We start from the raw sequence: 27,098 nt of genomic DNA, 5'->3' as shown, positions 1-27,098 counted from the left end.
ACAAGCATTTGCATAAAAAGAAAAGCATTTAAATCAGTGCCAACATAGTTTAATAAAATATGTAGAATATATGTTAGTTGATTTCTTCTCTCATGAGCAGCAGTATAACAGTATGCAATACATGTTGTTGCTATCACAATAAATTCATATTTATTTGAAGGTAAAGGCAGCAGTAAGGTAAGAAACCTGAAGCAGCATTCTTTGCTTGCATATTCCCTCAGCCTCATTGCATTCCCAAGTCATTTTTAATTCCATCCTACTTGTAGCAAAAAGAAACGCCTTGCTTTGCTGAATATCTAGGAGGCTCACTGGCTGCAGATGCACTTGTCTGTTCATTGCACAGGATCTGTCTTTGCTGTCACTGTGTGACATTCTGAAATTTATTGCAGTTCTAGTTTCCCCTTATTCAGTGGTGACAAAGATCTTTTAAACCAGGGCTGGCTAAGCTTCTTCAACTTTCTATGGATTTTATGCAGTGCATGTAAACCATAATATCCTTTCTGAGAGATGTAAAGAAAAGGCACTTGCAGAATTTGTTTCCTGAACCCTTCATCTTACTGTATAAAAGGTGGGTGGCAATATGTGCCATGCAATTTAAGACTTTACTAATGTTGTGATTTTATTATCTTACTATACTGTAAGTGTAGGTTTTTTTAATCAATGCGGCTGTCAGATTATGTACTAAACACTCTGAAATGATCTGTGTGTTACATGCAAGACATACATGTTTCTGAACTAACTATACTTGTGATTATGATGAGTTATTGAATGTATTGTCTTGCTTATGATTTTAATATTTAAGATTTTGTTAACTGTTTTTATGGACATTGGAAACGAATGCAGTGAACAGAAATGCACAATTTCCTCTAAAGAAAACTGTTGCAAGGAGAGTCAGGATGTTGTGTCTGTTTCGAATGGATCAGAATATATAAGGGATCCCACTTTAATTTCTTCGTAAAGAGTGTATAATTATGTGCTTGTCCAAAATTCTGTAATTCTTACAGATCAGTTATAATGAAGGTCACCATTTTAAAGTGTAATGAGGCTTATATATATGAATACAAAATACTTTAGCCAACCATAAGTACAGGAGAAAAAAGGTAAAATCACAGCATTCTCCACATGTTGTAGGAGTCCCTGGACAAAGGTTAGAGAGCCCATGAATGCTACTAAAACAAACAAAGTATTGCAATTTTCTAAATAGATGTTTATCACATAATTGCTTTAGTATTCCTAATTAAAAATATAATATATAAGGGGTCTTACTTTCATTTCTGTGTATAGAATGCATAATTATCTTTGTATCCAAATTAATGTTATTCTTACAGTTCATTAACTTTGAAGTGTATCATTGTAATGAAGTATACTTGTATTACTGCATAATACAGTGGCCAGCTACAGTTAATGAGGAGTATAGGTAAAACCAGAGCATTCTCCAAATATTGTGGGAACCGTGGGTTAACATTTGAGAGCCAATAAACGGTGCTAAAAATAAAGCAAGTACTGCAATTTTCTGAAGAGATGTTTGTCAGGGAATTGCTAAAGCATTCTTTGTTTGCTGATAGTGGAGGGAGACATTGACCTTGGAAAGGTGTACAGTGCTATCAGTGTGTTCACATCATTTTCATATTTGTGTCTGTTCTGGTAATGTAAGATGAGGTATGGTTAATATTATTATTATTATCATTTAAGATTTAGATAGTGCCAACAGTTTGTGCAGTGCTTTACAAAATGGAGAGAGGCAATACAGTTGCAATACAAGAGGAATCAGAGGGCCCTACTCATTAGAGCGTACAATCTAACAGGAAGGGTGAAGAAAATAACTGAGGGGATGAACTGATGGAGAAAGTAAAAGTACAGTGTATTATTTAGAGATGGGATTAGTCTATTTGAAAATATAGGTTTGAGGGATTATCTAATGGTGAATAGAGTAGGAGAAAGTTGAACAGATTGGGGTAAGGAGTTCCAGAACATTGGAAAGGCTCTGGAGAAGTATTGGAGGTGAGTGTGGGAGAAAGTGATAAGGGAGCTAGAGAGTAAGAGATCTTGGGAGAAGCGAAGAGAATGGTTTGTTTGATATTTTGAGATGAGATTGTTGATGTACCTGGTGGCAGATTGTGGATAGCCTTGTGGGTTGTTGATAGTATTTTGAATTTTATTTATTTGGTGAGCAGAAGCCAGTATAAGGATTAGCAGAGAGGGGTTACAGATCCCATAGAGATGGTAGGATGGATAAGTCTGGCAGCAGTATTTATGATAGACTGAAGGGGGATAGTCTATTTAAGGATAGGCGTTGAAATAGTAAAGGCAGGAGATAATCAGGGAGTGTATTAGAAGCTTTCTGGTGTTGTTGATTAGGAAGGGGCATTTTTTTGGAGAGTTTATAGTAGTTGAAGCAGCAACATTTAGAAAATGATTGGATGTGGGCCCAAAAGGAGGAAATAAAATTAGCCCAGCTTTGGATATATTGAGTTTGAGGAAGTGTTGTGATATGTCCATTATTAAATTAGTCAGGTGTGAGGAGACTGATATAGTGATTTGAGATTTAGAAAAATAGATGTGGGTGCTGTCAGTATAGAAATGGTATTGTAAGCCATTGAAGGCTATTAGTTGTCACAGTGAAAAAAGGGCAGATAGAGAACAGAAGATGTCTTAGGACACAATCTTAGGGGACCACGACGGAAAGAGGAAAGGAGGAGGTAGGATTGTAATTGACACTGAAGGTGTGGTGAGATAGATAAGAGGAGAACCAACAAAGAACATAGTCATAGAAGCCAAGGGAATGACGTTTTTTCTGAGATGCAGCAGATAGATCCAAGAGTAACAGTACAGAATAGTGGCCTTTGGTTTTAGCCATTAGTAAGTCCTGAGTTTTAGGTGAGCAGTTTCTGTGGAGTGTTGTGGCTGAAATCTAGCCTGAAAGAAGTCAAGAATATGATTTTCAGTAAGGTGGCAACTTAGATGGTTGTAGACTAGGCATACTAGAAGTTTGGAGGTAAAAGAAGTAAAGAGATGGGTTTTAAATTGTTATAATTGGTGGGTTCTAGTGACGTTTTTTTTATTTATGGGGGTGACCAGTGCATGTTTAGAGAGTTGGGAAGATGCAAGTAGAGAGGGAGAGATAGAAAATGTTAGTTAGGGACTGTAGGGTAGAGCAAGAGGGTGTCTGTAGTAGTTGTAAAGGAATCTGGGTTCAAGGGACAAGTGGTTAGGGGTCATTAGAAAAAAGTTTAGAATCCTCCCCTATGGCAACAGAGTTAAAAGAGGGAAGTAGTGGGTGTTCAGGTGAACATAGAATGTTAGTTGGGAGGGGGAATAAGCATACAGTGAAGATCTCACCACAAATTGTGCCAATCTTATTTTTTGAAGTGATTGGTCATCTCCTGGGCAGGAGTGAGTTAGTGGATGGAGACAGTCGAAGTAGAGAGTTGAAGGTAGAAAAGACTTGACCAGGACTGTATGAGGAGATAGTGATGAGAGTGATAAAATAGATCTGTTTCACAGTGTGCAGGCAAGAATTGTATTTTTGGAGCGCAGATTTACACTGGATGAAGTCTGGCTGGTAATTCGTTTTTTGGGTTTTTTTTTTAAATAAAGTTGTACAATTATATTTACCATTGATTAAAGAAAATTTAATTTTTCATTTAGGAAGCTTACTAAACTAATTTTAGTTATCCCAGAGGATTCCTCTTACATTGCTGATAAAATAATTCACTGTATATATTACACATTAGACTGAATGAGGCCAAAATGCCTGCATTTCTGCATCTTACTGTGTCCAAAATGGTTTTAATGGTGTAAGTGTAAGTCTTTCCAAAACTAGCGTCTAATATTAAGGTAGGCATTGCCAGGTTCAGAGATTGCAAAATAAATCTTAATGGAAAGTTTTTTTTCCCTTAAATATCATAGTTTTATAGTCAATGTCGACCTGTTCAAATTCTATGAAAGTGTTTGGGTCTTTATTTTTTTTTTTATTTATTAATTTTTCAAAATACAAACCACATATGTAAACATTTAAAATAATTTCAACTATTTATGTTTTCACCCCTTTTTCCTTTACCCTCTTTCCCCCCCCCCCCCCATCCCCTCACCCCCCTCCCCTCAATCCTACCTATCCATTTCTCTCCCTTCCCTCCATCTAGTATATTCCCTATTTTTCTTGAAGTCATTCCAGTCTTCCCAAATGCTAACCCATTCTTCCGTTTCATCTTCTCCCCCATTTCTTAGATATTCCATCATCCTTATTTTCTCTACCCTGTTAATCCAGTCCACTAAAGTCGGGGCCTCCTCACTCTGCCAGAACAGGGGGATTAGACCCTTAGCAGCATTCATTAAGTGCGGGATTAAAGTTGTCTTATATTGCTTTACTGAATGCTTTATACCGTGAAATAAACAGAACCATGGCTCTTCTGGGACTTCAATATTTGTCACCTTCTTAATTTGAGCCAGGACTTCCTTACAATATTTTTTAACCTTAGAGCAATCCCACCATATATGTGCCATTGTTAATACTTCCCCGCAGCCCCTCCAGCAATATTTTGATTTCTCCTTCTGAAAATTATGGACTTTGTCTGGGGTGTTGTACCATCTACCGTGTTTCCCCGAAAGTAAGACCTACCCTGAAAGTAAGACCTAGTGTTATTTTTGGGGAGGGCTGCAATATAAGCCCTACCCCAAAAATAAGCCCTAGTTTAGTGTATGAAAAATCCTAGGATGCACTTTATTAGTGTTTTAAATAATGTCCAGTGTGTCTTTTTGTAATATAATACTGTGAAATACATTCCTTGCATCACCGCCTGCTCTCAGCTGATTCTGTCTCCTCTCATACCTTAGCTGTCCTGTCAGAGGGGGATCTCAGCCCCTCCCCTCTGCAGTGTAACACAGAAGAGTTGGGTGTTCGATTAGAATTGTGGGAAATACCTTTACATCGGCACTTCCGTGACCCCCCAGCTGTCAGCGGGGGAGAAGAGGGCGGCAGATCAGCTGAGCCCAGAGCAGCGATGAAGAAGGTATTTCACACTACCGTAATGTAATCTAATCTACCCTGCGCTTCTGTGTAAACTGCAGAGGGGAGGGGCTGATATTCCCCTCTGAGTCTGACAGCCACGGTATGAGAGAAGAAAGACAGGAGAGAGTGGGAGATTACTGTAGCTTAGCACAGAGCAGTAATCAAGGTATTTTACACTATTGTATTACAAAAACACACACTGGACATATATAAAACCCTAATAAAGCGCATCCTAGGATTTTATATACACTAAACTAGGTTCACACAGGATTCTTGGCACGCAGAGAGAGAAGAGAGGGACAGCACATTACAGCTAAGACCTACCCCGAAAATAAGCCCTACTGTGTCTTTTGGTGCCAAAATTAATATAAGACCCGGGCTTATTTTCGGGGAAACACGGTAGAAAGGCATTTATAATTAATTTCTGCTGTATTTGTGTCTACTGCGGAACCATGTATTAACTTCAAACTTTTTTCCAAATGAAAATCCTCCCTCTTTGTCTCCAACTCTCCTTCCCATTTTGTTATGAAGGGCGGTACTGTCGGTGCCATCTTTGATACCAAGATTTTATATATTTTAGAGATGCTGTTTTTATTCCCCTCCGAGACGCACATTTTCTCGAGGGGCAACAACTCCTCATCTGTTCTTAATGGTTTAGGCAGTGATGCAACAAAGTGTTTCAACTGACAATATCGCCACTCATCAATTTTCCATTTTTTTGTTTTAACTCTCCCATAGTGTACATTTTACCTTTAACCATTATATCTTTTAATCTCAAATCCTCCCCTCCCATCCATTTACCCCAAACTGTTTCCTGTCCAGGTGAAAAAAATGGTATCTTTTAATGGTATTAGTGGTGAATTATATTTCCATTTGTTTTTTTTTTTTTGTTATTCGCATCCCATACTTTCAGTGCCTGTGTAATTATATGTGTATTAGTGCTTAGTTTTCTGTATTGAGGTGGTATCCATATAATTTGAATTACTTAAAGTGCTTTTTATTTCTACCCAACTCTTTCCACTTTTTATCTTTCCCCATTCTGTGACTCGTGCAAATAGTGTCGCATAATAATATTTTTTGAAGTCAGGGACCGCTAATCCTCCTTGATTTTTGCCTTTCGTTAATACCGCATACTGTATCCTAGGTTTACCTTTTTTCCATATAAATTTAGTTATTAGAGACTTCAGAATCCTAAAATATGTTTGGGGGATCGGTATTGGCAGCATTTGATATCTATATGCTATTTTCGGTAGTATTGCCATTTTTATTATATTTATTCTTCCTATCCATGAAAGAGTTCTGCCAGCTAACCTATTTATATCTGTTCTTATTTCGTTTAACAGTGGTATATAGTTTATTTTATACAATTTTTCTAGGGAGGCTGTTAATTTAATTCCTAAATATTTTAATTCTGATCTTTTCCATACGAAGGCGAATTCTTGTTTTAACGCTTCTTCTTCTTCTTCTTGTTTAATATTAATACTTAATATTTCTGACTTCACTAGGTTAATCTTTAAATTAGATAATTCGCCATATTCTTTTAGGGTTTTCATCATGTTTGGTAGTGTTATCCTAGGTCTAGATATATATAACAGAACATCATCCGCGAATGCTGCGACTTTATGTTCTGCCTTACCTCTTACGTCAGGATTTCTCCTTATTGTGGCTAGCAGGGGTTCTAGGGAAAGGACAAACAATATCGGTGAGAGTGGACATCCCTGCCTTGTTCCGTTGTGCATTTCAAATGGCTCTGAGAGGATCCCATTTATCTTAATTCTAGCTGTGGGCTGGCTGTATACTGATCTTATCCACGCCATCATCCTCGTGCCAATTCCCAATTCCTCCAGGGTTCTTAGCATGAATTCCCAGACAACCCTGTTGAATGCTTTTTCTGCATCAATCGACATTATCAGCCCAGGGGAACCACTCCTAGCCATCTGTTGCATCAAGAGAATTGTTCTTACTCCATTATCTCTGCCCTGTCTTCCGGGTATGAAGCCTACTTGATCGTTATGCACCCATTCTGTCATCAGGTTTTTCATCCTTGTTGCTATTACTTTCGTAAATAATTTTACATCTGCATTTAATAGCGAGATGGGTCTATAACTAGAACAACTTGTAGCATCTTTTTCCTCCTTCAATATAACAGTGATCGAGGCCCTAAGGGCCTCCTTGCTAAGTATATATTGCTGTCCTAATCCATTAATGTTGTTTTAATTTGAGAATCAGCAGATCTTTAAATCTTTTATAATAATTGACAGTAAACCCATCTGGCCCTGGGCTCTTTCCTGATGAAGTTTCTTTAAGGATTTTACCTAGCTCATCCTCTGTAATCGGGTCTTCCAACTGATCTAGTTGTTCCTTCTGGACTTTGGGCAACTTCGCTTCTTTCAGATAATTTATGATTTTCTCCGTTCTATCAGAATCCACTTTTCCCTTGTCCTCTTTTTTAACATCATAAAGTCTTCCATAATATTCTTGGAACACTTTCGCTATTTCTGTTGTAACATACCTTATTTCTCCCCCTCCATCTCTCACCTTCTCTATAAAGTTCATTGATTTTTTATTACTTTACTACTTTTGCTAGCGTTTTCCCAATTTTATTACCCCATTGATATCTCCCTTTTGTTATCCTATTGACCTCCTGTCTGGTTTCCTGCTCTAGTAATATCTTTAGTTCATCTCTTTTTATTACTAAGTTATGTTGGATTTCTGCATTCTGTGTTCTTTTATGGCCTTGTTCTAATTCAAATATCTCTTTAAATAACCTTTCTTTATTTGCTGGTCTTTCTTTTTTCCTCTGGACTCCTTTCGAAATTAAGATCTCTCGCATGTATGCCTTGTGTGTTTCCCATAATATGTCTTAAGGGGGTTCTTCTTTTTAATTTATTTGAAAATATAATTCCAGTTCTGTTTAAATTTCTTCCCCCCATTTTTTATCTCTTAATAACTCTTCATTCATTTTCCAAATATTTGTTTTAGGTTGCTCTCTCCCTATTTTCAACCTCATTTTAACTGGGGCATGATCCGACCATGATTTTATCCCTATTTTTACCTCTAACACAGACTCTATCCCTCTATGTTCAATCAACATGTGCTCAATCCTTGATTACTTCCCGTGGACAGAGGAGTAGAACGTATAATCCGGTTCTTCTGGGTGGAATACTCTCCATGTATCTAGGAGTTGACATTGGTGTAATTTTTTTTATTGTTCTTAAATGTACTCCCTTACTCCTCTGCCCACTCGACGTACTATCTCTCTCTGGGTCTAGACAGAAGTTAAAGTCTCCTGCCATTATTACCCACCCCTTCTTGAAATACATTAATTTGTCCAGGATCTTCCCTAAATAGTTCCAAGGTTTATCATTCGGGCAATATTTATTTACCAAAGTAACCTATTTATTCAATAACTTCCCCTTCAGGAAAATAAATCTCCCTTCAGGGTCTGTCAACCTTTCCTCTAGGGTAAATCTCAACCCTCTGGACAGCCCAATGGCCACTCCCTTTGATTTTTTATAGAGTCTGTGTAGAACCATATAGGGTGGTCCTTGGAATATAATCTGATATTAGATGAATGTATTATATGGGTTTCCTGTAGGAATATTATGTTGGCTTCCATGTTTTTAACTTCCCTAAGAATTTTTTGCCTTTTTTCCAGGGTATTCAAACCTCTAACATTATATGTTATCAGATTTATAACTGACATTTGAGTAGTGGGTTTGCCTCTATGTTCTCCCACTCTTTATTCCCCCTCCTCTTTCAGAGTAGGGGGACATAGAGACGAGCTCCACACTTGTTTAACAAGGTAGCATGAGTCCTATCTATCCATGAAGGGAACCTCACATACGATTTCCTATTTACCTCCTCCCCCCTCCCTCTACTCTGCGTTCCTCTTCCCCTCTTACTTTCTGATCTTTATCCATCTGTGCATTATCTTTTGAGAGGTTGAGACTATTTTCTTCTACTGCCACAGTTGTTTTCTGATTTCTGTTTTTTTTTGCTTGGCTCAGGGTCTTGTTTTGATTTGGAGGCAGTTTGTCTATTCCCATTTACATTTTCCCCTGTTGCTTCAGAGGTCATGTACTTTTTAATTGTCCCAGGGCTTGCGCTTATTTTTGCAGGTTTTCCATCCCCGTCTTTAGCAGGCTTATTTTTTTGAATCTGCTTTTCTCCTCACTTCCCCCACACAGCAAGTATACACCAGGATTTTTTTTTTTTCAAGACGTAGCTACAGTGTGTTTACAAACAATTCTGTCTTCACTGCCTTTCAGCCCCCGTTCACATGTAGGCGACGCTACTTCGCACCGCGACCTCCGAGGTCGCGGTGCGAGCAGCGCGCCGCGACCTTGGAGCGGCCACCACGGACTTCATAACATTGAAGTCTATGGCGGTCGCCTCCTGGTCGCCCCAAAGAAGCTCCGGACCCTTTTTCTAAGTCGGAGTGACTTGTGTCGCTCCTATTAGAACGGGTCCGCAGCTTCCCTATGGGAGGCGACCTACGGCGACCTGTGAGGTGACCAGGTCACCTCACAGGTCGCCTAAGTGTGAACGGGGGCTTACTCCAGCTTCTGCCTTGGTTTATAACAAATTATAGGAGATTGTAGCAGACATACAGATTATCCACTTTACCACTGGAGGATTTTGCTGTCTTACGTCCAGGCCACTTTTTGCGATTCGGCGCTGTGCGACTTTAACTGACAATTGCGCGGTCGTGCGACGCTATACCAAAACGAAATTTACGTCTTTTTTTCCCACAAACAGAGCTTTCTTTTGGTGGTATTTGATCACCTGTGCAATTTTTACTTTTTGCGCTATAAACAAAAAAAAAATTGACAATTCTGAAAAAAAATATACAGGCATACCCCGCTTTAAGTACACTCACTTTACATACACTCCCGAGTAAGGACACAGCTTGTTCAGCTTGGCATGACACTACTCCCGGTTTTTAACATTGGCGTCCATAGGAAATCTTGGTCAGCTTGACATGGCACTGCTCCCAAACCATAAGTGACAGGGATACCAAACTTAGGGAGCACCGAGAGGGGACCCAGGACTACAACATATCCTTTTTGTGGCTGGCCAGCTTGCCTATGTAATCTACCATGTCATATTCCTGGATCCCCTTAAAGCGGAGTTCCAGCCTAACCGCACACTCACCTGTCCCACGGTCCAGCGACATTTTTATATATGAAATTCCAGCCAAAAAAAATGTAAAAATCAAAATTTTTTAAATTTTTGGTTAATTTGTTTTCTGCTACCTATCTTTGGTAAAAAAAATCACAATAAGCGTATTTTGATCAGTTTGCGCAAAAGTTATTGCGTTTACTAACTAAGGGAAAGATTTCTGTAATTTTTGGTGTTTTTTTTTTAACGCGTAATGGCGGCGATCTGCGATTTTTTTTTCGGGACTGCGACATTGCGGCAGACAGATCGGACCCTTGACTGACATTTTTGACACTTTTGGGGGTACCAGTGACATTTCTATAGTAATCAGTGCTATAAATATGCACTGTTACTGTAAAAATGACACTGGGAGGGAAGGGGTTAATTTTATTGGAGAGGGAGGGGTTAATGTATGCCTGGTGCTTACTGACGTGTGTGGGGGGAGGTGACTGAGTGACACAAGGACAGATCGCATGTTCAGCTATGCTTAAAACTGCAATCTGTCACTCCTTGTCACTTAGGAGATCTGCCCGATCTGTTTACACAAGCGGGCGGATCGCCGCCGCTCCTCCCCTGGCCCGACTCCCGCTGTGACTGAAAACAGCGGGAGCGCGCCTCCTGGCGGCGTGCGAGCGCCGCCTACAGGGGGAGGAATCCAGCGATGTAGGTCTAGAACAATAACAATTAAAATACATGTGGCTAGATATTACATCACTTGAGAGAATAAATGAGAAGCGCGAGAGTTCCATGTGATGAACTGACGCGTTTCAGACTTGGCCTTTTTCAGAGGTCAAATGAAATGCATCTCAGGCTATGAGTACGAAAAACAAGTATAAATAAAACATAGATACATAATATGTGCATAGTTTACAATAATGCATTAAATGTACAAGGTATATGCTATATATGAATATATGTCAAGACAAAAAGAGAGGGTTCAATATTACAAAAGAATTTATACGTACCACTCATGCCACTCAACATAATAAATACTGGCATCTTCTTAAGTGTGACCCTAATCTCAGCCCTTTCGTTACTGACAAACCACAAATCACCTACAGTAAAGCACGTTCACTAAAAGACATGTTAGTCAGTAGCGAATTTGTAGGGGAATTTAGGCTGATGACGTAGTGCGTCAGCGTGCCCGGAACGCATGTCGCGGCACACGGCAACCGGTGGGCGGCGCCGTGCGCTCCGGACACGGGGTACCCCATTGGTCGACGATACGCGCAGACGCGAGGTTCCCTCGCTCACTGTGCCTGCGTGGGCGTCTTTTTAAATGGCGAATCCGAGGGGACACTATCGCTTTTACCCCACTGATCTTTACAGGTATATTCTATCTGGTCTCCTGCTGCCTATTCCCCGACATCACTACTTTGGGATACTTTGTCATGTAAACACGGCTCTTCTTGGACCCTCTTCCTCTCTCACATCGGGGCATTCCTCTATGGGGGTTGCACACTATATTCCCTATGTATGGGGGTTTTTCTTTATGGCCTATACATCTTTATCCTTCCCCCTCCCTATCACATTCATCCTCCGTATGGTTGTTACTCTATATAATGAATATACTGGCTATAGGCAATCCCTGCTTTCACCCTTTCCTTACTCTTTCACCAGCACCACTTACTTTTATCCTGACACTATTATACTTTCTAGTGTCATTATGTGGGTGTCTTCCTATTCACTCATTACTTAATTCCATTCACATCCCGTTTCCTTTTCTATTTTCTTGGCAGTCATCATATTTCATGTTTTCATTTATTATTCCTTTATTTTAAGGAATCCCTGTGAGACATTACTTACTTCTTCTACTCATAAAAGTATTTTATCATCAAGACCAACGCACATCTATACTTTGAATATACAGTAAACCCCCGCTTCATCGTGGTTCAGTTTTTGAGGTCCTGGTATATTGCGTTTTTTTTTAATGTTATTTTACTATATAAATCATTAAAAATGAAATATTTTTGTGTTTTCCATAGCTCTTGCTATGTCTCTCAGTATCTTTTATGTGTTTAACCACTTCCCGCCCGCCCTATTACAAATTGACGGCGGGAATGTGGTTGAGTTATCCTGACCGGACGTCATATGACGGCGGCAGGATAACACCGCTCTGGGCGCCCCCCGGGGGCGCGCAGAGCGGCGATCGGTGATGCGAGGTGTCAGTCTGACACCCTGCATCTCCGATCTCGGTAAAGAGCCTCTGACGGAGGCTCTTTACCATGTGATCAGCCGTGTCCAATCACGGCTGGTCACATAGTAAAACAGGAACAGCCGTTGATCGGCTTTCCTTAGTTCGTGCCTGACAGGCACGAGTAAAGGAGCGCCGATCGGCGGCTCCCCTGACAGGGGGGGGGTCGGCACTGGTAATCAGATTATTGATTACCAGTGCAGACCCTCGGGGGGGGGATGCCACTAGATCCACCAGGGATGCCCACTATGACCCCAGGGATGCCCACTATGACCCCAGGGATGCCCACTATGGCCACCAGGGATGGCAATCAGGGCTCAGGGAGCCCCCCATTGCCCTCCCCATCAGTGATGCCCACCAGTGTCCTCCCTATCAGTGCTGCCCACAAGTGCCCATCATTGCCATCCTTTAGTGTCGCCCACCAGTGCCCATTATTGCCCACCAGTGCCGCCTATCAGTGCCCATTAGTGCCCATCAGTGCCGCCCGTCAGTGCCGATCAGTGCCGCCCATCAGTGCCCACCAGTGCTGCCTATCAGTGCCCATTAGTGCCCGTCAGTGCCACCTATCATTGCCCATCAGTGCCGCCTATCAGTGCCCATCAATGCCGCCTATCAGTGCCCAGCAGTGCCGCCTATCAGTGCCCACCAATGCTGCATATCAGTGCTACCTATCAGTGCCACATATCAGTGCCTATCAGTGCCGCCTATCAGTGCCGCCTATCAGTGCCGCCTATCAGTGCCACCCCATCAGTGCCACCCCATCAGTGCCACCCCATCATTGCCTCCTCATCAGTGCCTGTCAGTGCAGTCTCATCAGTGCTCATCAGTGCAGGAAAAAACGTATTTATTTACGAAATTGTATAACATAAACAAAAAAGCTTTTTTTTTTTCAAACTTTTCTGTCTTTTTTTATTTGTTTAGCAAAAAGTAAAAATCGCACAGGTGATCAAATACCACCAAAAGAAAGCTCTATTTGTGGGGGGAAAATGATATAAATTTGGTGTAAGTACAGTGTTGCATGACCGCGCAATTGTCATTCAAAATGCAACAGCGCTAAAAGGGGAAAATTGGCCTGGGCGGGAAGGGAGGGAAGTGCCCTGTATTAAAGTGGTTAAATTAGTTTCTATTGTTTAAAAAGTGTGTTTAAAGACCTTAAAATGCTTTTACACGTACCTTGACAGTAAAAAAAACATGCCTACAATGCATTTTAATAGGGTTTTTCTATTTCGCGGATTTTCACTTTTCGCGGCTGGGTCCGGAACGTAACCCCCGCAATGGAGGGGGGTTTACTGTAGTATGTATTTTTCAAAAAGAGTGATCTAATTGAGCCCCTCTTTATGCATATTGCCTTACACATTTCTAATATGATCATGATTTTCAATTCTCATATTCTTCTCTACAACTCTCTCCCCTCAGACGCCCTTTTTTGGGATGCTCGTGGGAACCAATAGTGGGGGATGACCACAGCTTCTATGAAGTGATACTATGCATATCCACCATTACACTATACTTTGTCCATGCTGGCTTTCCCTCTTTTTTTCTCCCTGGGCCTTGGCAAATTTATACATAATCCGTTTTATAGTGTTGCAGTAGTCCATTATTGGATGCGCAACATTCGGGTTTTTAACACAGTGGCTTCATACATCATGTTGAGTGGCATGAGTGGTACGTATATATTCTTTTGTAATATTGAACCCTCTCTTTTTGTCTTGACATATATTCATATATAGCAGATACCTTGTATATTTAATGCATTATTGTAAACTATGCGCATATTATGTATCTATGTTTTATTTATACTTATTTATACTTGTTTTTCGTACTCATAGCCTGAGATGCATTTCCATTGACCTGTGAAAAAGGCCAAGTCTGAAACGCGTCAGTCATCACATGGAACTCTCGCGCTTCTCATTTCTTCTCTCAAGTGATGTAATATCTAGCCACATGTATTTTTACTACTGGAGCCTACTCTGTGATGGCTTATTGCCTATAAAGTCCCACACCCAAGGGGAACTCCATTTCCTGTTCAAATTCTAAACTCTAGCTGGAATGCATTTCATAGGTCTTCAAGTACCTGCACTTGTATTTCCTTTAAAAGAACCTCAGGTTCCCACAAACCTGCCTCCTGCAGCTTCCTATTGTTTCTTCAAAGCGACGGGTAGCTTCAGTCTCCAAAAGGCACATGTTGAATATGGGAGTGGGTGCGACATCCATTTACTTTTTCAATAAAAACTTAAATGATATCAAAGTTTCAAGGGTTCCCAGCAGTGGCGGCTGGTGCTCAAATTTTTTGGGGGGCGCAAACAAAAAAAAATTGAATAGGCATTGCTTTGCGGCAAAAAACGTGGCAAAAAATTGCATGACTTTGAGGTCACAAAAGTGTGAAAGGGGCCTTCCGTAATCAAAGTATAGTGTGCCCCCATTCAATGCAGAGTTACTACAGCGTGCCCCCATTCAATGCAGAGTTACTACAGCGTGCCCCCATTCATTTCAGAGTTACTACAGCGTGCCCCCATTCAATGCAGAGTTACCACAGCATGCCCCCATTCAATGCAGAGTTACCACAGCATGCCCCCATTCAATGCAGTTACCACAGCCTGCCCCCATTCAATGCAGAGTTACCACAGCATGCCCCTATTCAATGCAGTGACCAGCATGCCCCCATCAATGCAGTGACCAGCGTGCCGCGCCCCCATCAATGCAGTGACCAGTGTGCCGTGCCCCCATCAATGCAGTGACCAGCATGCCGTGCCCCCATCAATGCAGTCACCAGCGTGCCGTGCCCCCATCAATGCAGGCACCAGCGTGCCGTGCCCCCAACAATGCAGTCACCAGCGTGCCGTGCTCCCCATCAATGCAGTCACCAGCATGCCGTGCCCCCATCAATGCAGTGACTAGCGTGCCGTGCCCCCATCAATGCAGTGACCAGCATGCCGTGCCCTTTATTAATGCAGTGACCAGCGTGCCATGCCCCCATCAATGCAGTGACCAGTGTGCCGTGCCCCCTTCAATGCAGTGACCAGCATGCCATGCCCCCTTCAATGCAGTGACCAGTGTGCCGTGCCCCCATCAATGCAGTCACCAGCATGCCGTGCCCCCATCAATGCAGTGACCAGCGTGCCCTACCCCCTTCAATGCAGTGACCAGCGTGCCGTGCCCCCATCAATGCAGAGAGACTTACCTGTACCTCCTCAGTCCCCCGGCGTCTCCTTGAGTCCTCCCGCCTCCTCCTCGGCCAATGGAATGCGTTCGCCTTTCGGCCAATCAGGAGCGGGTCTCGGACCAGCTTCCTGATTGGCCAGGAGGAGGATCCGTGTGGCAATGGCGAATTTTCATTCGCTATTGTCACACACTGGGTGGGCTTGGGACGCACTGCTCTGTGCCCCGGGTCCACCCTCTTCTGAAGCCTATTAGAGCCTCTGGCTCTAATCAGGTGACAAAAAAAAAATCCCATTGAACCCCCTGCGCCCCCAATACACCAGCCGCCACTGGTTCCCAGGGTACTTGTACATATATTAAAATATAATTAATGATATAAAAAGAGGACAGTATTATATTCAGGTTCCTAGTTTAGAGATTTTATTGTAAGATTTATCCATGTGACAAAATTACCAGGTAAAACTATGCAGAAACAAAAAGGGTATTTCTCTTACACCAAGCTGTATGGTCATGCTCTCGTTGGATGCCCCATAGCAAAGAAGGTATAGTTACCAGAGAAAGTGTGACACATTTTGTAATACATGGCTGGCCTTTATAAGTTATGGCTAGGGTAATGGAAGGAAGGATCTGGGGCAAAACGTGCAAAGTCTAAAACAGGCATATCAGTAGGGTTAACTTAAAATACCCTTTTATATAAAAAAACTTTTTTTAAACTAGTTTAATGTGAAATGTGCACAGGGACATTATAGCAACATTCAAAGCAATATTTGTGTTTTGATTAGGCTTTAATTGCCACACACTGATAATCACATTTCCAGGAATCAACTTCTGCTCCTCTCCCGTCACAGCTGGCACCAAAATATCCATAGTCAGATGGTGTTGGGGGCCAGAGTTTGGAAATATTTGCAAGATCTGCAGAATCAGGTGACTTGAGTGATATTTGAACTTTCCGGTTGCTTTAGAAATAGTTCAGCTGAGAAAAATCAGCCTTTATCACAGGAGTGACAGTTTTTTTTTTTTTTTTGAGCTGGACTAGAGGAAGATAAAAATAAAAAGATGAAAGGGTAATAGAAATGGACAGGTTAGCAAATAATTAATTAGAAGAAATTGAAAACAAATTCATAATTCTGATGGATATTTAGTTAACGCATGATCACATCTCCCTTCCTTATAGAGGTTTCTCTCTAATCTGTGCAGGTGAAAATTTTGAGATTTGTAAAGGTCTTAAGGTGGGTGCATTTCTGCCTTATGTATGCTAAAACAAATGGAATGGCATGTTATAATCAACTTTAATGCCATGTGAATATTTTGGAAGGACAGAAGGAAACTGTATTGCTATCCAATTTCTTGGAGGTCTTTCAATGGGAAATAATTTAGACAGAAATGTGAAGTGGGGATGGGTGATGGTTGTGCACCATCCTTTACATACCTGAACCTAGAATAGTAGGAAAAAAAACAGTGTGTATGGTATGCATGTTTGGTGAACACGTATTTCTGTGGGTTTGCTGCATCAATGAATTGCTGGTTGGGTGGATGAAATGTCTATGAAAACAAATGGAACGACAAGGAGGGAACTGCGAGTTAAAACCAGGGAACATATTCAAGACATTCTTGGAAAAGATTGTCTTTTGGTAACCCATTTCCAGCAGTGCAATAAGTTGTCAGTAGCTGGATTTACCTTCTTTAGGATTCTCCATTTGAAGCTTCTATATCAACAAGGGAACAAAGATAGTCCTATTACAAAAATAATCTTGTTGTATCTACACCCTTAGTTCAGTAACCCCCAAAGGGCATAAACAGGGAATTGAACATGAATATGCACTTATAGTGTAACTTTTTATCGTGGTGCAGATGTATATATAAAAACAGACTGTAGTGTGAGATGCAATTCATTACATATCATTTTTTATATGTGATAATCGGGACTTCAGTTCCCCTGAATGTAATGGTATAGAAAATGCATTATCTTTAACTTTTTATTATATTTGTATTAATGTATAATATATAATATTTTTAAATTATTATTAACCTGTTTGTTGCACTTAGGAAACCACAAAAATGTCCTGTTTTTGTACAACTCTAAATTTGATAAAAGTTACTTGAGGAAGACTAATCAAAAAAGACCCTAATGATCCATCATATTCTATATACCAGTTTTCTTCTGATAAAGAGCCACAAGAGGGCAGTATCAGTGACATTGAGATGGGGATGAGGAGATGGGTGTATAGATGCTGATGAAGCCCTGGGGGTGAGGTAAAATGCATTGATGACTTCTTGTGTAGCCTCTTCCACCCTGCCATGAGGTCTGACTTGAGAGCTTTGTGGTGTTTTCCATGCAAAGGCATGCAGCATCCTGCCCCCTTTCATTATGGAGCACTGAAGTGTGCAACGTTGTGAGAGACCAAGAAAAGACAAGGACTTGTCTGAGAGACAAAAGCTATATTTCTCCACCTTTAAAGCAATTATAAACCATCCTACTTGCACCTTGTTTTTTCACTTGCATACGGTGTGCATTGATCATGTAGTTTGGGGTTGTCAGTTGTTGTCCTGTATGCACAGCCTACAGTAGAGTAAGTCTTCACATTCCAGTGTCAGAAGCTTCTGTTCCTGTTTAAACATGAGTGATGCCACTGCTCAGGTTAATGTAGGAATTCAGTCGGTAGTCAAAGGAAGGCCATACTTAATTAATTGTCTTTCATTCAACCAGAAATGTGTGGATGGGGGAATCCCCACTGTCAGAATACACTCATCATCACTGCCGGCTATAGCCAGCGGCACTTGAAGATAGATAGAAACATAGAAACATAGAATGTGTCGGCAGATAAGAACCATTTGGCCCATCTAGTCTGCCCAATATATCTGAATCCTATGAATAGTCCCTGGCCCTATCTTATATGAAGGATAGCCTTATGCCTATCCCATGCATGCTTAAACTCCTTAACTGTATTTGCAGCTACCACTTCTGCAGGAAGGTTATTCCATGCATCCACTACTCTCTCAGTAAAGTAATACTTCCTCATATTACTTTTAAACCTTTGCCCCTCTAATTTAAAACTGTGTCCTCTTGTGGTAGTTTTTCTTCTTTTAAATATGCTCTCCTCCTTTACCGAGTTGATTCCCTTTATGTATTTAAAAGTTTCTATCATATCCCCTCTGTCTCTTCTTTCTTCCAAGCTATACATGTTAAGGTCCTTTAACCTTTCCTGGTAAGTTTTTTCCTGCAATCCATGTACTAGTTTAGTAGCTCTTCTCTGAACTCTCTCTAGAGTATCTATATCCTTCTGGAGATATGGCCTCCAGTACTGTGCACAATACTCCAAGTGAGGTCTCACCAGTGTTCTGTACAGCGGCATTAGCACTTCTCTCTTTCTACTGCTTATACCTCTCCCTATACATCCAAGCATTCTGCTGGCATTTCGTGCTGCTCTATTACATTGTCTTCCCACCTTTAAGTCTTCTGAAATAATTACTCCTAAATCCCTTTCCTCAGATACTGAGGTCAGGACTGTGTCAAATATTCTATATTCTGCCCTTGGGTTTTTACGTCCCAGGTGCATTATCTTGCACTTATCCACATTAAATTTCAGTTGCCAGAGTTCTGACCATTCTTCTAGTTTTCCTAAATCCTTTTCCATTTGGCGTTTCCCTCCAGGAACATCAACCCTGTTACATATCTTTGTGTCATCAGCAAAAAGACAAACCTTACCATCGAGGCCTTTTGCAATATCACTTATGAAGATATTAAACAAAATTGGTCCCAGTACAGATCCCTGAGGTACCCCACTGGTAACATGACCTTGTTCTGAATGTTCTCCATTGACTACAGCCCTCTGTTGTCTGTCACTCAGCCACTGCCTAATCCACTCAACAATATGGGAGTCCATGCTCAATGACTGCAGTTTATTGATAAGTCTTCTATGTGGGACAGTGTCAAAAGCCTTACTAAAATCTAGATATGCAATGTCTACTGCACCTCCACCGTCTATTATTTTAGTCACCCAGTCACTCTTAGGCTAGCCCTGGTGCAGGTGAGAGATAAATTGTAATTAGACCTAACACAGATACAAACAAGCAGAACAATTAAAAGAAAGATCACTGCAAGAGATTTGTTTTCCTCACATTAGTACTACCATATTTGTGATGCAAAACATATGGAATGGCTAGACATGCAATGGATGCAGTGTGACCAGGAGCAAGAAGTTGCATGCCCTCCTGATGAACAGGGATGGGTTAGCTGCAGCAATACATGGGCATAGGGGGATAAATCAGCCATGACACTGAAAACTGTAAGCACAACATGTTAGTCCATTATTACAAGGTCCCTGGAAGAAGCTGTGTGGGCACGCAGCGTAACGCGTAGGACGCCAAACCGGAAGTGACGTAGCAACATTACGATTGTTATGCATTGGCAAAGACGAAGGAAAATGTGAGTCTGTTATTTTAAATCTGTTTTAATAAAATCACCAAACGGTACTTCACTATTGTGGCCCCATTTATTTTGGAGATTCAAAGGCTCCACACACACCCCTTGGAATATCGTTTGAAAAGGGATAAGTGTGAGAATTAGTGACCGGACCCATCAACCATAGAAAAGGAGGAAATATCACATATGATACCATACAAAGCTGGTTATAAAGCCAATTGAGGTGAGCGCTTAGGACACCTAGTGGCCACTGCATGGAAGAGCACCTGCATGAATTTTGGGAAAGAAAAGGCGTCTGAATATACACCACTTTATTTATATATATAAGGACACTTTGGCACTTTTTCACTTTTGTATTATTTAATTATTGGAAACTCATAAGCACATAATTTATCACTGGTACTTTATTTTAACAAATTTTGATATATTTAAGGATTGTTTATAGCACATATTTACATCACTTGTAAGAAATATTTTATTTATTAATGAGTTTTTTTTAAATTTTATGCACTGGAGAATATTTATATAATTTTATGCACTGGAGAATATCTATATAATTTTAGCACAAGGGATTTTATTATAAACATTTGAAAGCACTGAAAGTAAATTATTAAATGTAATTAGTATGAATAACATGCACTAAGCACCTTTTAAGCGCGGTACTCCCCCCTGTTATAAATTTCTGAATTGCGTAGGTTACCAATAACAGTACCTGCAGCTTTAAAGGAATTAAGGATTCATATAGAGTGACAGCGCGAGAATTTCACCAACCCAATATAAAATGAAAACATGTGGAAGTGCACAATGCCTTTAATATACAAGACAAATATATGGGGTTGATGGAAATCTATGATTGGAGCCTATGTCTTGCACCTCACTATTGAATACATTCTTCGGCAGCATTTCATTTATAAATGTGTGCACTTTTGTTCACAGTGAACGTTTGTCTCACATAGAGTATAGTGATTTGTGGAAGGTGGATTCATCCATATTTGCCTTTGAACTTCCTAGGAATTGTTTTTCCTAAGGGATATGGTTGTGTTTGTAAGTGTTTGTGCTTTCCCTATGTATGTTTCAGTTTTGGGTGGAGTATTGGCTTGTTGGCCTTTTTTGACATTTAAAGCGTAACTTCATGTCACGGAACCATGAACCAGACGTACAACAACAGATAAGTGAAAATAAGACAGCTTTATTGAAAAACAAGCATAAAGCAAAAGTCCAAACGGATGGCGAAACCGATGCAGAGTCTTGCGAAGCCAGGGGTCAGGAACCAGCAGGGTAGTCAGACGAAGCCAGGATCAGGAACCAACAGGGTAGTCAGACGAAGCCAGGATCAGGAACCAACAGGGTAGTCAGACGAAGCCAGGAACAGGAACCAGAAGTAGCAGCAGTCTTAGTAGCATGTGAACACAGGAGGACCAAGCAGGGAACTGAAGCCACAGACCTCCTATATATATGAGCTAGGCATCCAGCTCCTCCCAGTGGGAAGGAGGAGCCGCAGGGTGGGAGGCTACAAGAAACCCAGAAACCAAGATGGCCGCCAGCACATGTCAAACGAAGGAGAACAGCAAGAAGGTAAGACCATGACAGTACCTCCCCCTCAAGGGCCCCTCCTCCGCGGAGTAAAGAACGGTTTCTGAGGGAAGCGTGCGTGGAAGGCTCGGAGCAAGGCAGGAGCATGGACATCTGCGGAGGGAACCCAGGAACGCTCCTCTGGACCATAACCACGCCAATGAACCAAAAACTGCACCCGACCGCGGACCAGGCGTGAGTCCAGGATATTGCTCACCTCATACTCCTCACGATTGCCCACTCGGACCGGACGAGGCCGAGGAACCGAGGAAGTGAAACGATTACACACCAGAGGCTTCAACAGGGAGACATGAAACACGTTGGAGATCCGCATGCCAGGAGGAAGCGCAAGGGCATAGGCTACCGGGTTTACCCTGCGAAGCACTCGGAAGGGACCAACAAAGCGAGGCGCCAGCTTGGGAGTGGGCACTCGAAGGTTGAGGTTGCGGGTGGACAACCATACACGGTCTCCGGCCTGGTAGGAAGGAGCAGGCGCTCGTCTGCGATCAGCCTGGAGTCTCTGGCGCTGCGCAGAGACCTCAAGGGACTTCTGGATCTGTACCCAAGAAGCACGTAGGACGGAAAGGTGATCCTCCACAGCCGGAATATCCTGGGGAGAGAATACCTCCGGTAACACGGCAGGTTGGAAACCATAGTTGGCCATGAAGGGAGACGTCCCAGAGGAAGAGTTCACCGCCGTGTTCCTGGCAAACTCAGCCCAAGGCAGGAGGTCAACCCAATTGTCTTGGTGATCGGAGACATAGCAACGAAGGAATTGCTCCAAGGCCTGATTGGATCGTTCTGCGGCCCCATTGGACTGAGGGTGGTAGGCCGAGGAGAAGGAGAGATGAATCCCCAACTGGGAGCAAAAGGCGCGCCAGAACCTGGACACAAACTGACTCCCCCGATCCGACACAATCTCCTTGGGCAAACCGTGCAACCGGAAGACCTCCCTGGCAAAAATCGTGGCCAACTCCTGTGCCGAGGGTAACTTCTTGAGAGGAACACAGTGACACATTTTGGAAAATCGATCCACAATCATGAGAATGACCGTATGGCCTCGGGATGCAGGGAGGTCCACAATGAAATCCATACCCAGGTGTGACCATGGGCGCTCCCCGGTGGCTAAGGGTTGCAGAAGGCCCAACGGAAGGTGCCGAGGGGACTTACTCTGGGCACAAACGGAGCATGCCGCTACATATGCGGCGATGTCGGAACGTAGGGAAGGCCACCAGAACAGACGTGAAACAGCCCAGGACAGCTGATTCTTTCCAGGATGCCCCGCGGTCTTGGAGTTATGGTAGGTTCGCAACAACCGAGTGCGCAACTCCTCAGGCACAAAACATCTGCCGTTGGGTCTCCCAGAGGGAGCACCAGATTGAGCCGCCAAAATCTGCTCACCCAGGGGAGAGGTCAGGCTGGTGCGAATGGCAGCCAGGATCTGATTCGGAGGTATGACCGAAGTCGGAATCGACTCCTCCCTGGACAGGTCGGAGTACTGCCGTGATAAGGCATCAGCCCTGATGTTCTTGGAACCGGGTAGGTAGGAGACCACGTAATTAAAACGTGACAAGAACAGAGCCCATCTGGCCTGACGTGGTGTCAATCTCTTGGCCTCAGAGAGGTAGGTCAGATTCTTGTGGTCCGTCAGGATGAGGACCGGAACCACCGAACCCTCGAGCAAGTGCCTCCATTCTTTAAGAGCCTGCACGATGGCCAATAACTCCCTGTCACCAATCTGGTAGTTGCACTCCGCGGAAGACAGTTTCCGGGAGTAAAACCCACAAGGAAGCAGAGGACCCTCTGGTGTTCTACGCTGAGACAGAAGGGCGCCTACTCCCGTCTCAGACGCGTCCACCTCGAGGACAAAGGGCAACCCAGGGTTGGGATGCGACAGAATCGGAGCCGACACAAAGGCGGACTTTAGAGCCTCAAAAGCTCGGATGGCCTCGGGCGGCCAGACCTGGGAATTACTGCCCTTCCTGGTCAGATCCGTGAGAGGCTTGGCTAGCATGGAAAAGTCCCTGATGAACTTCCGATAATAATTGGCGAAGCCCAAAAAGCGCTGCAGGGAGCGAAGACCACTGAGCTGGGGCCACTGTAAGACAGCCGAAACCTTCTCAGGATCCATGGAGAACCCCTCAGCGGAAATGATGTAACCTAAGAAGGTTACCTGGGATCGGTGAAATTCGCATTTCTCAAGCTTACCGAACAGCTTGTTCTCTCGTAACCGTTGCAACACTCGTTTGACATCCAGAATGTGGGTCTCCATGGAATCAGAATATACCAAGATGTCATCCAGGTAGACCACCACACACTGCTGCAACAGGTCACGGAAAACATCGTTGATGAATTCCTGAAAGACTGCGGGCGCATTGCACAGCCCAAAGGGCATAACCAAGGATTCATAATGACCGGTCCTGGTGTTAAACGCGGTCTTCCACTCATCGCCCGCCTTGATCCTTACGAGGTTATATGCCACCCTCAGGTCGAATTTGGTAAAGACCGTGGCCCCTTTAAGGCGATCGAACAGCTCGGAAATCAAGGGTATCGGGTAAGCGTTCTTGATCGTGATGCGATTGAGACCCCTGTAATCGATGCAAGGCCTCAACTCACCGCCCTTCTTTTTCACAAAGAAAAATCCAGCCCCTGCCGGGGACGAGGATTTGCGAATGTGTCCACGTGAAAGCGCCTCCCTCACGTACTCCTCCATGGCCTCATTCTCCGCTACCGACAGTGGATAGACTTTGCCACGAGGAGGAACGGCACCAGATTGTAACTCGATGGCACAATCGTATGGGCGGTGCGGAGGTAGGGCAACAGCGCGCACCTTATCGAATACATCCCGGTACTCCTCGTATTCAGGGGGCAACAGAGAGTCCGAGGAAGTACACAGCAACTTGACAGGCCCATGGATGCAACTAGTCCCACACTGCGGTGACCACGAGAGGATCTCGGCCGATCTCCAATCGAAAATCGGATTATGCTTCTGGAGCCAGGGGTACCCCAAGACCACCGAGTAGTGTGGAGACGAAATAACCTGGAAGCAGACCGACTCTCTGTGGACGGCACCAATGGCTAACCCCACTGGAAGGGTCTCATGAGTCACGTGTGGCGGCAGAAGGGGTCTGCCGTCTATCGCCTCAAGAGCCAGAGGAGAACCTCGAGCCTGCAGAGGAATGGAATTGGCGGCAGCGAACACACTATCAATGAACAAACCACCAGCACCAGAGTCCACCAACGCCTGGGTCGTCACCGAGCCCCCGACCCAGGAAAGGACAACAGTGATCAGTGGTTTGTCAACACGGGAAACCGGGGACGAGGAGACTCCACCCAAGATCTGCCCCCGACAGGATCTCAGGTGCGAGCGTTTCCCTGGACGGTTCGGACATGCCAACCGAAAATGCCCACCGAGACCACAGTACATGCATCGGCCCTCGCGTCTCCGGAGTACCCTCTCCCCCTCGGACAGGCGAGCAAACCCCAGCTGCATGGGTTCACCCCCAGACAAGTCGTCCCCAGGAGGCGTGGGAGGAGAGGGAGGCACGGGTGGGACAACAAAGGTAGGCGCCAATCTGTTAGGAGGCCTCCGCAGACTCTCCTTAAAGGAAGGTCTCTCCCTGAGTCTGGTGTCAATCAAAATCAGGAAAGAAATAAGAGACTCGAGCTCCACTGGTAGGTCCTTAGCTGCAACCTCATCCTTCAAGGCATCCGAGAGACCATGAGAGAAAGCAGCGACCAGAGCCTCATTATTCCAGCCCACCTCTGCTGCCAGGGTACGAAACTCAATGGCGTATTCAGCTACGGATCGTGAACCCTGTCTGATGGACATAAGGAGCTTCGCAGCAGAGGCAGCACGAGCCGGCACATCGAATACCTTTCCGAAGAGAAGCAACAAAACCGGAAAACTCGGCAACCACCGGATTGTTGTTCTCCCATAAAGGGCTGGCCCAGGCCAAGGCCTTGTCCGAGAGCAGCGAGATTAAGAAGCCCACCTTTGATCTCTCAGTAGGAAAGGCATGTGGCAGCAACTCGAAATAAATGCCCACCTGGTTAAGGAAACCTCGGCACTGAGTTGGCTCTCCCCCAAAGCGCTGTGGAAGGGGGGCAGAACCGGACATACCCCGAAACACCGCGGGCGCAACAACAGGTGTCGGGGTAGACTCTGGCGCAACAACCGGAGCGGCAGTAGGAGCGGGCCCAGGAGCGACAACCGACCCATCGGCAACGGGAGCGAAATGAACCGTGCGCTCAAGCAGGGTTTGCAACGCCACGGCGAACTGACCCAACAGGTGATCCTGCTGATCAAGTCTGGCAACCAGCGTGGGTAGTGAGGATGGCCCTGTACCGTCAGAATTCGTGGCCTGTGGTACCGTGCGTTCAAGCAGGGTTTGCAACGCCACGGCGAACCGACCCAACAGGTGATCCTGCTGATCAAGTCTGGCAACCAGCGTGGGTAGCGAGGATGGCCCTGTACCGTCAGAATTCATGGCTTGGTCCTAATGTCACGGAACCATGAACCAGACGTACAACAACAGATAAGTGAAAATAAGACAGCTTTATTGAAAAACAAGCATAAAGCAAAAGTCCAAACGGATGGCGAAACCGATGCAGAGTCTTGCGAAGCCAGGGGTCAGGAACCAGCAGGGTAGTCAGACGAAGCCAGGATCAGGAACCAACAGGGTAGTCAGACGAAGCCATTATCAGGAACCAACAGGGTAGTCAGACGAAGCCAGGAACAGGAACCAGAAGTAGCAGCAGTCTTAGTAGCATGTGAACACAGGAGGACCAAGCAGGGAACTGAAGCCACAGACCTCCTATATATATGAGCTAGGCATCCAGCTCCTCCCAGTGGGAAGGAGGAGCCGCAGGGTGGGAGGCTACAAGAAACCCAGAAACCAAGATGGCCGCCAGCACATGTCAAACGAAGGAGAACAGCAAGAAGGTAAGACCATGACACTTCACTGATGCATCAATCCCCTCTCCTTGTCCTTTTTCCATGTCTCCATCTTCCAAGGTCCTAATGTACATTTGGTGCATTACATCTGTGCCAGCTTGCTACTTTACGCAAATAGCGGCGCATAGCTGTGTACAGTTTCCTTCACCCATTTATGTCTATGAGCAGCTGTACACAGCTCTAGGAAATCCCAGGCACCAGAAATGTCCAGTGTCTTTACGCTGAATGAGCAAATGTGCCCTTGTGCGTGTAGCCTTTGAGAAAGTAAATATCTATGCAATAGGCCTTTCAAATAATAGTGGTGTATTGCATGCTTTAGTCAGGGGTGGATCATTGGTCCTTTGGACATTCTACATGTTGCACACCTATTATTTTACCAGACTGTCTGGGAAAGTAAATACCTATGCACTTTTTTTGGATCACTGGCTCTTTGGTTCTTTTTGAACATTCAAGACTGTACTATCACCTATCAATTTAACCCCTTTGATGTTTTGAGCTAACAACTATATTTGCACTTTGAAACAATCTTTTTATACTGTTATCTTGCATTAATCTGTGTGTTTGTACTACTGATATATTAGTTTGCATTACTAACTGTCTAGCCTGAGTAGGTAATAGAAGG

The 27,098-nt window shown here is 43.6% G+C and overlaps 1 protein-coding gene across 1 annotated transcript in view; it reads left to right on the top strand.

Annotated features, from left to right (window-relative positions):
• The first annotated feature begins 235 nt into the window (after window positions 1-235).
• The window catches only part of MCHR2 (melanin concentrating hormone receptor 2), a 324,899-nt gene continuing 298,036 nt past the window's right edge, over window positions 236-27,098 (top strand). The window contains exon 1 of the mRNA XM_082248916.1: window positions 236-568. The gene's annotated coding sequence lies outside the window, so the exon portion shown is untranslated. The remainder of the gene's footprint in view (window positions 569-27,098) is intronic.

Source organism: Pelophylax lessonae (genome assembly GCF_965119305.1).
Source record: "Pelophylax lessonae genome assembly, chromosome: 3".
Lineage (NCBI taxonomy): Eukaryota > Metazoa > Chordata > Amphibia > Anura > Ranidae > Pelophylax > Pelophylax lessonae.
This window is presented reverse-complemented; position numbering and strand designations above follow the sequence as displayed.